Source organism: Lathyrus oleraceus, chromosome 7, assembly GCF_024323335.1.
Source record: "Lathyrus oleraceus cultivar Zhongwan6 chromosome 7, CAAS_Psat_ZW6_1.0, whole genome shotgun sequence".
Taxonomy (NCBI): domain Eukaryota; kingdom Viridiplantae; phylum Streptophyta; class Magnoliopsida; order Fabales; family Fabaceae; genus Lathyrus; species Lathyrus oleraceus.
This window is the reverse complement of record NC_066585.1, coordinates 360,474,933-360,481,741: the sequence shown is the minus strand read 5'-3', so window position 1 is coordinate 360,481,741 and position 6,809 is coordinate 360,474,933.

Here is a 6,809-nt window from a genome sequence, read left to right as displayed (position 1 = left end):
GATCTGCAAATCTCCAGAACTCCTTGATGAGAAGTGGGTAAACAGGGCCATAGAGCCTTTGGAAGTAGTTTCCCCAACCTTGTTTACGAAGTTCTTCAGTAAGATCAACGCCATTTCTCTTCAAGTTGTCGAAATCTACTAGTGTTTCACACAACACGTCCAGTCCTTCAAAAGGGGTTGCTAGGTTTATATGGGGTTCACGGTCAAGAATATGGGGTTCCTTGTAAACAGGGGTGATAGAGACGCATGTAACCGTTGGAGTTGGAATGCTTGAAGTTTGAGCAGTTGAGCTTGATTCCATTTGTTGAGAAAAGTTAAACACTTCTTGTTGTTGAGCGTCCATGGTGAAGAAGAAGATGAAGATTGAGCGTTTGCAGAGAATGCTTCAGAGAGATTTAGGGTTTTAGAGAGGGTTTGAGAGTGAGTGAGAGTGAAAAGTGTGTGAAATGTGAGAAAAGTGTTTAAATACTCTAAGTAAAACACATGCAAAACGACACATCAAAATGCGTTAGTACAAAGCTCAAGATTGCACGCTTGGGGGAAAAATGATTACAGCTAATTAATGAATGTCTAATCCCAACAGTACGCACACTGCTCAAGGAGATTTCAAACGTCTGTCCTTTGAATTTCTTTTGACAGCTGTCTAGAAGTTCTAGGGTTAGACGCTTAGTGCTCCACGTGTTGATGTATCTGATCTTCAGGAATACCAAAAGATGATTCCTGGAGATTTCTAACTCAGATATCTTCTTAACTTGTAGAAGTATCAGAGTCAGAGGCAGAAGTATATTTGTTTTTATCAGAGTCTCATTTTACATTTTCAGAGCCATACTTCACTCAGGGTAATTTTTAATGTTCAGATGTTCTAAGATAAAAAGAAATCTATCTTCAGCTAGAGGCTTAGTAAAGATATCTGCCCATTGATGTTCTGTATCAATGAACTTCAATGTTACTATCCCTTTCTGAACATAGTCTCTGATAAAATGATGTTTTATTTCAATGTGTTTGGCTCTGGAATGTAGAATGGGATTCTTACTTAAACAAATAGCAGCAGTATTATCACAAAAGATAGGAATGTTACTCTCAAAGATTTGCAGATCTTCTAACTGATGCTTCATCCAGAGCATCTGAGTTGTGCACAGTGATGCTGAGATGTATTCTGCTTCTGCAGTTGATAGAGCAATTGTTGACTGTCTTTTGCTAGCCCAGGATATCAGATTGTTTCCCAGAAGCTGGCAATTTCCAGATGTGCTTTTTCGTTCTAATCTATCTCCTGCATAATCTGCATCACAGTAACCAGAAAGTCTATACTCTGATGTTTTCTTATACATCAGGCCCAGGTTAGGAGTTCCTTTCAGATACTTAAGAATTCTCTTAACTGCTGTTAAATGAGATTCTCTAGGATCTGATTGGAATCTGGCACAAAGACAGACGCTAAAGAGAATATCAGGACGAGTAGCAGTCAGATAGAGAAGAGAGCCTATCATACCTCGATAGAGCTTCTGACAAACCTTGTTGCTTACCTCTTCCTTTTCAAGAATGCAAGTTGGGTGCATGGGAGTTTTTGCAGAGTTGCATTCAGTCATGTCAAACTTCTTCAGAACGTCTTTAATGTACTTGCTTTGATGAACGTACGTGACTTTTGGAGTTTGATTAATTTGAATTCCCAGAAAGAACTTTAGTTCTTGCATTAAACTCATTTCATATTCTGCCTGCATTAACTTAGAAAATTCTTGGCAAACAGAGATATTAGCAGAACCAAAAATAATATCATCAACGTAAATCTGGCATATCATGAGATCATTATTAAGGTTTTTACAGAAGAGTGTAGAATCAACTTTCCCTCTGATAAAATTTTGTTCCAGAAGAAAATTGCTTAATCGTTCATACCAAGCTCTGGGAGCTTGTTTAAGTCCATATAAGGATTTCTTAAGTTTAAAAACATGTTCTGGAAAATTTGAATTTTCAAAACCTGGAGGTTGGTTGACATACACTTCTTCTGAAATATAACCATTAAGGAATGCACTCTTGACATCCATTTGGTATAATTTGATAGAGTGATTAATAGCAAAAGATACAAGAAGACGAATAGATTCTAACCTCGCGACTGGAGCAAAGGTTTCATTATAGTCAATACCTTCTTGTTGACTGTAACCTTGAGCTACCAGTCGAGCCTTGTTTCTGACGACTTCTCCTTTCTCGTTCAGCTTGTTTCTGAAAACCCATCTGGTTCCAATGACATGAGTGCATTTGGGTTTAGGAACGAGATCCCAGACATCATTCTTTGAGAATTGATCTAATTCTTCTTGCATGGCTGAAACCCAGTCGTTATCCTGAAGTGCTTCATCACAAGACATAGGCTCAATCAGAGACATTAGTCCTAGAGGAGTATCTTCAGAGGTCCTGAAGGTAGATCTGGTTCTGACAGGTTCGTCCTTGTTTCCCAGAATCAAATCTTCAGAAACGTTGATACGACTTTTAACTTTCTTTGGGATTTCTGGAGATTTAATTTCTTCAGAGTTCTGAGTGACAGTTGCTTCTGGAGTTTTATCAGATTCTACAAGAGTGATTTCTAAATCTGCAAACTTTTCAACTAGCTTTGACTTTTCAGGGTCAAGCTTATCATCAAATCTGACATGAATTGATTCTTCCACAATTTTGGTTTCTGTGTTGTATACTTTGTAGCCTTTAGAGCGTTCTGAGTATCCTAACATAATACCTTTCTGTGCTTTGGAATCAAACTTGTTCAGATGTTCTTTAGTATTTAAGATAAAGCAGGAACATCCAAAAGGATGAAAATATGAAATGTTTGGTTTTCTTCCTTTACACAGTTCATAGGGAGTCTTTTCCAAAATAGGTCTTATAGATATTCTATTCTGAATGTAACATGCTGTATTTACAGCTTCTGCCCAAAAATGCTTTGCCACATTAGTTTCATTGATCATGGTTCTGGCCATCTCTTGGAGTGTCCTATTCTTCCTCTCTACAACTCCATTTTGTTGTGGAGTTCTAGGGCAGGAGAAATCATGGGATATTCCATTAGAATCAAATAATTCTTCAAAATCTTTGTTTTCAAATTCTCCACCATGATCACTTCTGACTCTAATAATTTTAGAGTCAAATTCTTTTTGCACTTTGGAACAGAAACTAGTGAATACAGAGTGAGACTCACTCTTGTGCTTTAGGAATTTTACCCATGTCCAGCGACTGTAATCATCAACAATGACTAGTCCATACTTCTTTCCATTAACTGATGCTGTTTTCACAGGACCAAATAAGTCAATGTGAAGAAGTTCCAGAGGCTTAGAGGTAGAAACAACATTTTTCTTTTTAAAGGATGTTTTTGAAAATTTTCCTTTCTGACATGCTTCACACAGAGCATCTGAAGAAAACTTCAGTTTAGGTAGGCCTCTGACTAACTCGAGTTTAGTTAGCTGAGAAAGTTTCCTCATGCTAATGTGGCTCAAGCGTCTATGCCATACCCATTGCTCCTCATGAACTGACATCAGACATTTAACATTTTGTTCTTTTAAATCAGAAAGATTAATTTTATAAATGTTGTTTTTCCTCTTGCCTGTGAAAAGGACAGAGCCATCATTCTGATTAATGGCTTTACATGTTTTTTGATTAAAAATTACATCATACCCGTTATCACTTAATTGACTTATGGATAACAAGTTATGCATCAATCCTTCTACGTAAAGGACATCAGATATAGAGGGAAGAGTACCATTACCAATAGTTCCGGAGCCTCTGATCCTTCCTTTCTGATCTCCTCCGAAGCCTACAAATCCAGCGTCTTTAAGTTCCAGACTTTGGAACATAGACTTTCTTCCCGTTATGTGTCGCGAGCATCCAGAGTCCAGGTACCATGACTGGTGTCTGAACTTTGCTGCATAGGATATCTGCAACATAGACAATCTTATCCTTTGGTACCCAGAATCTCTTGGGTCTTTTCAGATTAGTTTTCCCAGAGTTTCTTATAACTTTGGGTTTTCTAGCATTTTTAAATTTTTGTTCTTGTGTGTGTGTATAGTGATATGAAAAGGGAGACTTAAGTTGGTTACTGATAGAAGTTTTATCTTCCTTAGGATCATACCCAATTCCCTTTTTATTGTTCTGACTAACTCCATAAATCATGGATGCCATAATACTCCTATCTATCCCATTTTTCAGAAATTCTTGAAAGGCTTCTTCGTATTTATAAATTATTTTATTTGAAGTTTGTGGTGCTTGAGACAACGCTTCTTCTAATTCTGAGCTTTTTGTTTTTGCTCCATCTCTTTCTAACGTTAAAGATCTGATTGTATCTTCTCGTGCTAGAATTGTTATCTCAAGTTCACTACATTCTTCAAATTTAGCTTTAAGACAGCCTTTAATGTTTTTAATTTTTTGTTTTAATTTCTGATAAGAGCTAAGAGTTTCTGACAAGCATGATTCTAAATCAGATCGAGAAAGTTCAGAGAATACCTCTTCAGATTCTTCATCTGAGCTACTGGATGTGGTAGCCATAAGTGCCACGTTGGCCTGTTCATCAGAGTCAGATTCTGATGATCCAGATTCACTATCATCCCAGGTAGCCATCAGTCCTTTCTTTGTCTTGAAGGTATTTTTCTTGAAGCTTTCTTTTCTAGAGTTGTCTTTCTTTAGCTTGGGGCATTCATTCCTGTAATGACCTGTTTCTTTACATTCATAACAGGTAATATCTTTGTTAGCTTTACCTTTTGAAATTGACTCTGATCGATCCCCTCTGGGTCTTGGTCTTCTGAAGTTGTTGTTCCTCTTTTTCCAGAGTTGCTTAACTCTTCTGGTTAGTAGGGACAACTCTTCTTCATCATCAGAGTCTTCTGGTTCAGAGTCGTCAGTATCTTCAGTTTCTGCCTGGAGAGCTTTGGTTCTGTCAGGTTTCCGTCTTTCAGATCTGGACTTTAGCGCTACGGACTTGTTCTTTTTCTGAGGCTCATCCTCCTCTAGTTCTATCTCATGGCTTCTGAGAGAACTGACAAGTTCTTCAAGGCTGATATTGTTCAGACCCTTTGACAGCTTCAGAGCAGTAACCATAGGTCTCCATTTCTTTGGCAGACTTCTGACTATCTTCTTAACATGATCTGCAGTTGTGTATCCTTTGTCTAGCACCTTGAGACCTGCAATAAGAGTTTGGAATCTAGAAATAATAGCCTCTATAGCTTCGTCTTCTTCCATTTTGAAGGCTTCATATTTCTGGATAAGCGCCAGAGCCTTCGTCTCTTTGACTTGGGAGTTTCCTTCATGAGTCATCTTCAGAGAGTCAAGTATATCTTTGGCTGTCTCTCTGTTGGTGATCTTTTCATACTCGTTGTAAGATATAGCATTTAGGAGTATGGTTCTGGCCTTGTGATGATTCTTGAAAACTCGTTTCTGATCATCTGACATTTTACTTCTGGGAACTTCAGCTCCATCCTCTGTGACAGGAGGTTTGTATCCATCTGTGACAATGTCCCAGAGTTCAGCATCATAGCCTAGAAAGAAACTTTCAATTCTATCTTTCCAGTAATCGAATTTCTCTCCATCAAAGACAGGAGGCTTAGCATTGTAACTATCCTTTTCATTTGTGTGGGCCATAGTTTTTCTCTTTCTGGATCTCTCTACACTGTTAAGTGTTTGATTAGAAAATCAATAACAGAGCTGGAGCTCTGATACCAATTGAAGGTGAGAAAAACAAGAAAGGGGGGGTTTGAATTGTTTTGAAAAATAAGCGCTTTTTCAAAATGAAAACCACACAATGATTTTATACTAGTTCGCTTATAACACAAAGCTACTCCAGTCCACCCGGCCAAGGTGATTTCGCCTTCAACAAGGACTTAATCCACTAATCTTGAAAGATTACAAACAACGTCTAAGAGAAGGATCTCTTAGTCCTCTCAAGTATACAGACTACACAGAGTCACTTGAGGAAATAAACAATCAATAGATGAAAGATTTATGTAATCTAGAGTGCTTCTAAGATAAGCTAATATTACAATAGTAAGAACAAAGTGATTCACGTTATAAGCAAAAGCTTCGTGAAGATTTAGAGAGCAAGAATGTTTTCTTGTGCGTTGATGTTTCAGTATAATTTCTGCTTGTATGTGTGTGTGCTGAATGTTGATTTGCAGTCCTTTATATAGATCAGTGAGGTAGCAGTTGAAACTGATGAGTAATAAGATGAATTTACGCCATCACTTAAATAGCTTCTGCAGGATAACTTTCTCTTCTTGAAATGACTACTTACCACATATAGTATCTTCTTTATTGAAATTGGAGATTAACGTCTCTTTTTGTATTAGGAAATCCATTTGCAAATCTTTACTTGACTTTAACGTTACTCTTTCATAATTAGCAATTTTATGATCAGAGTCTTTGTGTATCTGAGAGTCTTGGAGTCTTGCTTCTGATGTTGATCTCTTTTGAGTTCTGATGGATTCTTCAGATAGCGCTGATAAGTTCTGGAATTTAGAGATAGCGTTGTTCAGAGCCAGAACATCTAGAGCTTACTTCTTGTTCAGATGCTTCTGATACTTGCTGTTTTGTTCAGAGTTAGACTTTCTTGAACGTGTTTCCACTTCAGATGCTTTTGATCATTTGATAATTTGTATCTGATCTGGTTTTGTATCTGATGATGTCATCAGATTTCTTCCTTCTTTCTTTAGAATCCTGCACACTTAGAAACTTTTCGTTAGGGTGCCATTTTTGGTTTCATCCTTTGTTATCATCAAAATCAAGGAATCTGTTGTAGAACAATTTTCTTCTTACATAGGGCTCACAGCAGAGCGAGCATTAAGATATAGACTCTC